This window comes from Mus caroli, unplaced genomic scaffold, assembly GCF_978045245.1.
Source record: "Mus caroli unplaced genomic scaffold, Mus_caroli_1 scaffold_31, whole genome shotgun sequence".
NCBI lineage: Eukaryota > Metazoa > Chordata > Mammalia > Rodentia > Muridae > Mus > Mus caroli.
In genome coordinates, this window is record NW_028227286.1 from 2,422,260 (window position 1) to 2,431,707 (window position 9,448).

The following is a 9,448-nucleotide window of genomic DNA, read 5'->3' on the forward strand; positions in this document are numbered from 1 at the left end:
AATTATCTTAGCTCAATGAAAGATCATTTCTTTTGTTTTTTAACATATAGTATTTTTAATCATTTGTCTTTATCAGAGACTTCTGTATACATATTCAATATGGTGATGCATATATATGTGTGTTTGTGTATATACACAAATATACACATACACACACACATACATACACACATATACCCATACACACACACACACACACACACACCCATATATATATGTATATACTTCCCAGGAACATTTTCTCCATGTATCCTATTTATCATGTCCCTTTCCCTCACAACTTGTTTCAAAAACTTCTTTAACTTATTTTAAAAAAAAAAAAAAAACCTCCTTCAGAACCAAAGTTAACAATCTGCCATTTCTCAGTTTAAAAAAGACATAACCTGGCCACACTTCAATATGTGATTCCTCCCCTCCTTCCAGAAAACGATGAGCAAAATTTGTTCGCCTGTAATCTTTGAGGCATCTGAATTTTGGTCGTATCTCCCATACATTCTTTTTAAACAAAACATAAGCAATTATGTTTATCAGTTTATCTCAGTCTAAGGTAAACTCATAGTTCTATCCAGAAAGATAACGAACATGGTAACTGTATGTTCATATCAAAAAGACCCAACGCTTAGTCTACAAGAAACACTCACCACCACCACCCACACATAAAGGCCTTATATTGGAGAAAATGGGGATTTGGGGAAGCCGAGGATTTCAAACATCTGAAGATTGTAAGTTCGAGGCCAGCCCTAGACAGGGCAGCCGGAACTACAAAGATAGATCCCATCCTACAGAAATAAAATTGAGAGAAAAAGCTGAACATGGTAGGGCAAGTCTTTAATCCCAATAAATGGGCAATTGAGATGGAAGGATCCGTGGTCAGAATCCATCCCAGTTGACTTATGAATCTCTTGCAATATCTCCTCTTCTTCTTTTCATTCATTCTTCTTATACAACTCTACTGTCTGCAATGTCCATAAAGTGTATATCAAAGGAACACACCGTAGACAAGACAACGAGGAGGGAGGAATCCTCAGTGTGTTTCTAATGGATCCTGAACAGCACACAGGACAAGCGCCAAGGCTTCTCACCCATGGCTCCCTGGCCCCCGACCCCTAGTCCTGCAGCCGGCTCTCTGATCCTATCCCAAGGCCCCAAGCTTTTCTCTTCAAAGGGTTCCCAATCCTCTATGCCCCTGACCTGTTCAATCCTCTTCCATGAATACTGTCCTCCACTTTCCATTCACCCTCAGATCCCAGAGGAAATGACTATGAGGAGCCTTTTCCTCACATAATGGCCACCTGGGCCTGAGATGCCCCACCCCGTAACACCTCGATTAACTGTCCAACAATCATGATCAGAGCCAACTATCACTTACAGATCATCTAAGAGATGAACACCTTCCAACCGCACCCTTCCGTGATCAGAGCCTCAAAGGAAAAAAAACGTTGTCAGGAGCCAGGCCCGGATGGAGGTCTCTAAGGACCCTTTGTGATGCCAAATGGACAAAAAAGGTCTCACCCAAGGCCTGCGCTGATTGGCTGAATATACCCTGCGCATGCGTACATTGAGTACCAGGTACCATCATTTTGAAGGGAGTTTTCAGGAGGTGGGAATAAGCTACTGGCTTTAAGACAAATGATTTCCTGTTTATAGGTTGATAAGCCCTTACAAACTTGAAAAACTTGAACAAATGTGTAACATATGAAACACTGCAAATGACACTAGTTGAACTGTAGAGGCTCTTGTAAGCATTTTTGGATTTTATTTATTTATGTGCGTAAGCATTTAATGTTGTGGACTTCTGCATGTACATACGCAAACCAGAAGATTCTATGCTGTCCTAAGAGTTCAGAAAGGAGCATCCAGAATCCCTACAACCTCTGGTACCCTCCTGTATCCACCTTCCTAGTATTGAGCTGTATTAGAAGAGTGTGCTAGGCAGTGCCGGCCCTCTCTCTCACTTATGTGCTTAGCCTCTCAGGCCCTCTCTCTCACTCATACATTAGGCCTTGCAGGCCCTCTCTTTCACTTATGTGCTTGACTGGGCAGGCCCTCTCTCTCACTTATGCCTCTGTTGCATACAGAGGCTGGAAGAGAGCACTGATTCTCTGAAAACGTGACTGTGCACAAACTGTGAGCCACTATGTGGGTGCTTTGTGCCCCGTCCTCTGCATAGAACAGGTGCTTTTTTGTTTGTTTGTTTGTTTTTGTTTTTTTGTTTTTTTTTTTATTATTATTTTTTTTCTAAACCGGGTTTCTCTCTGTAGCCCTGATTTTCCTGGAACTTACAACAGGCTGGCCTTGAATTCAGAAATATTTGGCTTCTGCCTCCAAAATGCAGGCATGAACCACTACTGCCGAACCAACAGTTGCTCTTAATAGCTAGTTTTTCTTTTCTTTTTTTCAACTAGACTAGTGTGTATTTCATGCATCCTAGGGCATTCTGTCCATTTACTTTCAATGTTTTCCTACTTGTATATTAGTTTTTCAAAAAGGCTATAACTTTAAAAAAGACGAAAGAGGGATATATGGGCTGGTTTGGTGGAAAGAAATGGAAGGAAGAAGTTAGGCATAATAATAATAATAATAATAATAATAATAATAATAATAATAATAATAATAATAAACAATAATAGAAACATTTTAAAGTTTTTAAGTCTATCATTATTAAAATGTGTGAGTGCTCTGTTTATGTGGTCACCTACATGACAGAAGGGGTATCAGATCACTTTATAAATGGTAGTAAGCCACCATGTTTTTGCTGAGAATTTAACTCAGGAACTGTAAAAGATTATCCAGTGCTCCTAACTGCTGAGCAATCCCACAAGTTCTAGAAATAGTTTTGATTTAAGTTTTAATGCATTATGATAAGAAAATATACATAATTTCAATTTGTCTGAATTTGTTAACATCTAAAAGAATATTTTAGGTAAACAGACTTACATCACATTCTTATTTTTCTTTTGTACCACAACTCCTCTAGCTGATGCCCACTCAAAACCTATTAAACCTTTCAATTTTTATCATGTTCCTTAATATTTATAAAATATTGTAACAATAAAATGAATATTAACATTTTTTTGATATAACACAACAATCAATTGAATAGTCTTATGTAGCAATACTGAAAATACATTTTTCTCAATATAAATTTTAAATAACTCCAAATATATTAACTGTATGATATTTTAAAATAATATATCACTATTAGTTTTTTTAATGAACATAAATAGTATTTTTTTTTGTTTTTTTCTTTGTTTGTTTGTTTTGTTTTTAGTAGACCTTAAAAATCTTTACATACAGATTATGCTAACAGGACTCTGAAGCTGCCTTGTGTGAGGCTAGTCCAATGACTGGCAAATACAGAAGTAGATGCTCACAGTCACCTATTGAGTGGAACACATGGCCTCCAATGGAGGAGCTAGAGAAAGTTCCCAAGGAGCTGAGGGGATTTGAAACCGTAAATAAGGAACAAATTATGAACTAACCAGTACCTCCAGAGCTTGTGTCTGTAGTTGAATATGTAGCAGGGGATAGCCTGGTAGGCCATCTGTGGGTGGAGTGGCCCTTGGTTTTGAGAAGGTTATATGCCTCAGTACAGAGTACTTCCAGGGACAGGAGTTGGGAGTAGGTGGGCTGGGGAGCAAGGACGGGGAAGGGTGTAGGGGAATATTGGAATGTAAATGAAGAAAATATCTAACAAATAATGAAATTTAAAAAAAAAATCGTGGCTTACTGTGATTCAAACAAAATAAGAACAGTTTATGAACACTGGATTTCATTGTAATAAGGATCTACTTGAATTTCCCTCACATCACCAAAGAATTTTACCTCCATAGTAGCTAAGATAAGAGTTCACAATTCTGCTGCACCAAGGAATGAATTGTAGGCATGATTTTGGATAGTAATTTCCTGCTATGGTCAAAGCTATTTGACTTGAGTGATTGTTGTCATTCTCAGAATACATGTTACAGCGTACATTCACTTAAGGAATAGTGTGTGTATTAAGATGGTCTATCCCTGAAGTCATTCATCAACTGTTTCAATGAAGAATGGTTCTGCTTGGAGGGTGACACAGAAGTTAGTTGAGGGTAGGATTCATTTTCATTGGATGTGATTTTTTTTTCAAAAGCATTCATCTCAGAATAGTAGTAACTTATGAAGTCCTCTTCTTCAGAATTGATACAATAATAATAAATATCAAGCAAAACATTCAGTCTCACTCTTTGTTTTTCTCTTATAAGCCACCTCCCAAATTAATTGTCTACATTAATTTTGGTTTATAAACAGTTTTGAAATTTATAAGCTGTTTTGAAAACCATAGTATAGTGTAAAAACAACAAATAAACAATCCTACAAATAGAGAGGCTGAGATAGGAGAAGCATAATTTCAAGACCATTATGTGGCACACAGCAAGACCTTGTTATGTACAAAAAAGCAGAAAGACTATATGGATTGTACAACATTGGACCTATTAATCCCATTTTCCAAATTAGGGACAACAGAATGACACACGGCTAATTTCTAAATACTCAAATTTTTGAATTTCAATTAATTAGGTTATGTTGGTAATATTAATTTTCATATTAACAGATATTAAGGTATACGATTACTTCATATTAATTTTCTTGTTAGAGATGGAAGTACGTTTGTGTGGATTTGTTGAAAGATTACTTTCTTGCTTCTTCTAGGGGGTTGTTTCACTCCTTGAGTGGGTGTTTTCCATCTTTTATTCTTTGTAGGGCTGGATTATGAAAACGTTATGTGTAAAATTGGTTTTGTCATGGAATATATTATTTTCTCTGTCTATGGTGATTGAGAGTTTTTTTCAGTATAGGAGCGTGGGCTAGGATTTATGTTCTCTAGAGGCAGAATAGATGCTGGGACTCGTATCCTTTTATGAAAATACATCCATGAGTTGAGAGAGGAGGACTTCCACTGGCCTGTGTACCCTAGTGCGATGTTCTAGGTGCTGCTAGTGATGTGGGAACTAAGTGACAACAACAACCACCTCTTTCATAATCCAACCTAAGAATGTCAGGCGGAGTTTATTTTGGCTGACTCATGGTAACCGGATCTTATATAGAGAGGTTGGGACTCATGTATCACTTCAGATAGTGCTTTTAAGTTCAGTCTTTTATATTTTACAGAGAAGGAAAAGAGAGATATCACTTCATGAAGGATAACACCCAAGAAAGCAAATGATCAGGGCAGCTTTATGGCAACACAACAATGTGCCCAACACTAGTGTTTCCTAGTGGTTTGGTGGTGTTAAGTAGCCATGAAAGCTACTGGACCTTAGAGGGGCTGGAGAAAGACAGATTGCGTTTTGTTATTTTTTTCTTTTATTTTTACATTTCCCTTTTTCAGGCAGTCTCATTTAGTTTTTCCCTGCTGCTAAGACACTAAATGTTATCGGGTACATTTGACCTTACTGATCTCCATGGGACTATACTTGGCAGGATCAGAGTGGAATCTCGGTATTTTGCAACCAATTAACTTGTCCAATTGCCTACCTCTGGTCATCTCAATTTCTCCACCTAAATCCTTTACTGATAATTTCTTCAGCATGCAGCCTATGACATGATTCACAGGCAGGTACTAGAACTGCTTCTGCTTCAGTACGAAATTCAAGTCCTTTCTCTTCTTTAGGACTTGTTAACATTTGAAGATATACAAATGCATTTATCTGAGGAAGAATGGGCTATACTTAACCCATCCAGGGAGGCACTATACAGTGCTGTAATGCTGAACATCTACAAGCTAACCACATCTGTAGGTAAAATTAACTTTTTTCCTTTGTGTATGCATTGTGTAACCTGGACTGTGCTCATGAAAAATACACCTTGGGAGAAATTACCTTTTGGGTTATAATTGATTTAGATTGCTTCTTCACTGTTGAATCAGGAACTGCTACAGAAAAATATTTCTTTTCTATGTTATTTATTTTGGGGGGGTTGTTTGTTTTTCTAGATATATTTTCTCTGCATAACCCTGGCCATCTTCAAGATAACTCTGTACACAGGCATGACTACAAACTCACCTGCCTTTGCCTCTCAAGTTCTGAGTTTAAAACATGTACTACCACCACCACCACCACCACCACCACCACCACCACCACCACCAACACCACCACCACCACCACCACAACAACCACCACGACGATCCAGCTCAGCATAAAAGTTCTTAGTTTTAATGAGGATCAATTATTCCTTTTAGAATGAATATTTCTTCCATGAAATCTAGAACTCTTAATTCACTTAGTCATAGATATCTTCCAGTTTTCCTAAATCTTTTATTTTGTTCTTACATTTAAATTCATGCCCTTGTGAATTAATTTACAAAGAGTATGAAGATGAGTTTGAGGCTGATTCTTTTACCTATTATGTGTCATGGCTCTCTAGGGAAACAAAACGTACAGCAAAAATAATTAAGTAAATAAATAAAAAATGAAAATTATATATATATAATGCATGATTTTATAAAACTATGATGTATATGTATATATTATATATTATTTATTTATTTATTTATTTATTTATTTATTTATTTATATTAGCTATTTTCCTCAATTACATTTCCAATCCTATCCAAAAAGTCCCCAATACACTCCACCACCAGTCCCACACCCACACACCCCCACCCCTTGGCCCTGGCATTCCCCTGTACTGGGGCATATAAAGTTGGCAAGTGCAATTGGCCTCTCTTTCCAGTGATGGCCGACTAGGCCATCTTTTGATACAAATGCAGCTAGAGTCAAGAGCTCTGGGGTACTGGTTAGTTCATAATAATGTTCCACTTATGGGGTTGCAGTTCCCTTTAGCTCCTTGGGTACTTTCTCTAGCTCCTCCATTGGGGGCCCTGTGATCCATCCAATAACTGACTGTGAGCATCCACTTCTGTGTTTGCTAGGCCCCGGCATTGTCTCACAAGAGACAGCTATATCTGGGTCCTTTCAGCAAAATCTTGCTAGTGTATGCAATGGTGTCAGCGTTTGGAAGTTGATTATGGGATGGATCCCTGGATATAGCAGCCTTTAGATGGTCCATCCTTTCTTCACAGCTCCAAACTTTATCTCTGTAATTCTTTCCATGGGTGTTTTGTTCCCAATTCCAAGAAGGGGCACAGTGTCCACACTTTGGTCTTCGTTTTTCTTGAGTTTCATGCGTTTAACAAATTGTATCTTATATCTTGGGTATCCTACGTTTTGGGGCTAATATCCACTTATCAGTGAGTACATATTGTGTAGTTCCTTTGTGAATATGTTACCTCACTCAGGATGATGCCATCTAGATCTATCCATTTGCCTAGGAATTTCATAAATTCGTTCCTTTTAATAGCTGAGTAGTACTCCATTGTGTAAATGTACCATATTTTCTGTATCCATTCTTCTGTTGAGGGGCATCTGGGTTCTTTCCAGCTTCTGGCTATTATAAATAAGGCTTCTATGAACATAGTGGAGCATGTGTCCTTCTTACCGGTTGGAACATTTTCTGGATATATGCCCAGGAGAGGTATTGCTGGATCCTCTGGTAGTATTATGTTCAATTTTCTGAGGAACCGCCAAACTGATTTCCAGAGTGGTTGTACCAGCTTGCAATCCCACCAACAATGAAGGAGTGTTCCTCTTTCTCCACATCCTCGACAGCATCTGCTGTCAACTGAATTTTTGATCTTAGCCATTCTGACTGGTGTGGGGTGGAATCTCAGAGTTGTTTTGAGTTGCATTTCCCTGATGATTAAGGATGTTGAACATTTTTTCAGGTGCTTCTCTGCCATTCGTTATTCCTCAGGTGAGAATTCTTTGTTCAGTTCTGAGCCCCATTTTTTAACGGGGTTATTTGATTTTCTGCAGTCCACCTTCTTGAGTTCTTTATATATATTGGATATTAGTCCCCTATCTGATTTAGGATAGGTAAAGATCCTTTCCCAATCTGTTGGTGGTCTTTTTGTCTTATTGACGGTGTCTTTTGCCTTGCAGAAGCTTTGCAACTTTATGAGGTCCCATTTATCAATTCTCGATCTTACAGCACAAGCCTTTCCTCTTCTATTCAGGAATTTTTCCCCTGTACCCATATCTTCTAGGCTTTTCCCTACTTTCTCCTCGATAAGTTTCAGTGTCTCTGGTTTTATGTGGAGTTCCTTAATCCACTTATATTTGACCTTAGTACAAAGAGATAGGAATGGATCAATTCTCATTCTTCTACATGATAACCGCCAGTTGTGCCAGTACCATTTTTTGAAAATGATGTCTTTTTTCCACTGGATGGTTTTTGCTCCCTTGTCAAAGATCAAGTGACCATAGGTATGTGGGTTGATCTCAGGGTCTTCAATTCTGTTCCATTGGTCTACTTGTCTGTCGTTATACCAGTAACATGCAGTTTTTTTTATCACAATTGCTCTGTAGTACAGCTTTAGGTCAGGCAAGGTGATTCCACAAGAGGTTCTTTTATCCTTGAGAAGAGTTTTTGCTATCCTAGGTTTTTTGTTGTTCCAGATGAATTTGCAGATTGCCCTTTCTAGTTCGTTGAAGAATTGAGTTGGAATTTTGATGGGGATTGCATTGAATCTGTAGATTGCTTTTGGTAAGATAGCCATTTTTACAATGTTGATCCTGCCAATCCATGTGCATGGGAGGTCTTTCCATCTTCTGAGATCTTCTTTAATTTCTTTCTTCAGGGACTTGAAGTTCTTGTCATACAGATCTTTCACTTTCTTAGTTAGAGTCACGCCAAGGTATTTTATATTGTTTGTGACTATTGAGAAAGGTGTTGTTTCCCTAATTTCCTTCTCTGCCTGTTTATCCTTTGTGTACAGAAAGGCCATTGACTTGCTTGAGTTAATTTTATATCCAGCTACTTCACCGAAGCTATTTATCAGGCTTAGGAGTTCTCTGGTGGAATTTTTAGGGTCACTTATGTATACTATCATATCATCTGCAAAAAGCGATATTTTGACTTCTTCTTTTCCAATTTGTATCCCATTGATCTCCTTTTTTTTGTCTAATTGCTCTGGTTAGGACTTCAAGTACAATGTTGAATAGGTAGGGAGAGAGTGGGTAGCCTTGTCTAATCCCTGATTTTAGTGGGATTTCTTCGAGGTTCTCACCATTTACTTTGATGTTGGCTACTGGTTTGCTGTATATTGCTTTTACCATGGTTAGGTATGGGCCTTGAATTCCTGATCTTTCCAAGACTTTTATCATGAATGGGTGTTAGATTTTATCAAATGCTTTTTCAGTATCTAACGAGATGATCATGTGGTTTTTGTCTTTGAATTTGTTTATATAATGGATTACATAGATGGATTTTCGTATATTAAACCATCCTTGCATCCCTGGGATGAAACCTACTTGGTCAGGATGGATGATTGTTTTGATGTGTTCTTCAATTTGGTTAGCGAGAACTTTATTGAGGATTTTTGCATAAATATTCATAAGGGAAATTGGTCTGA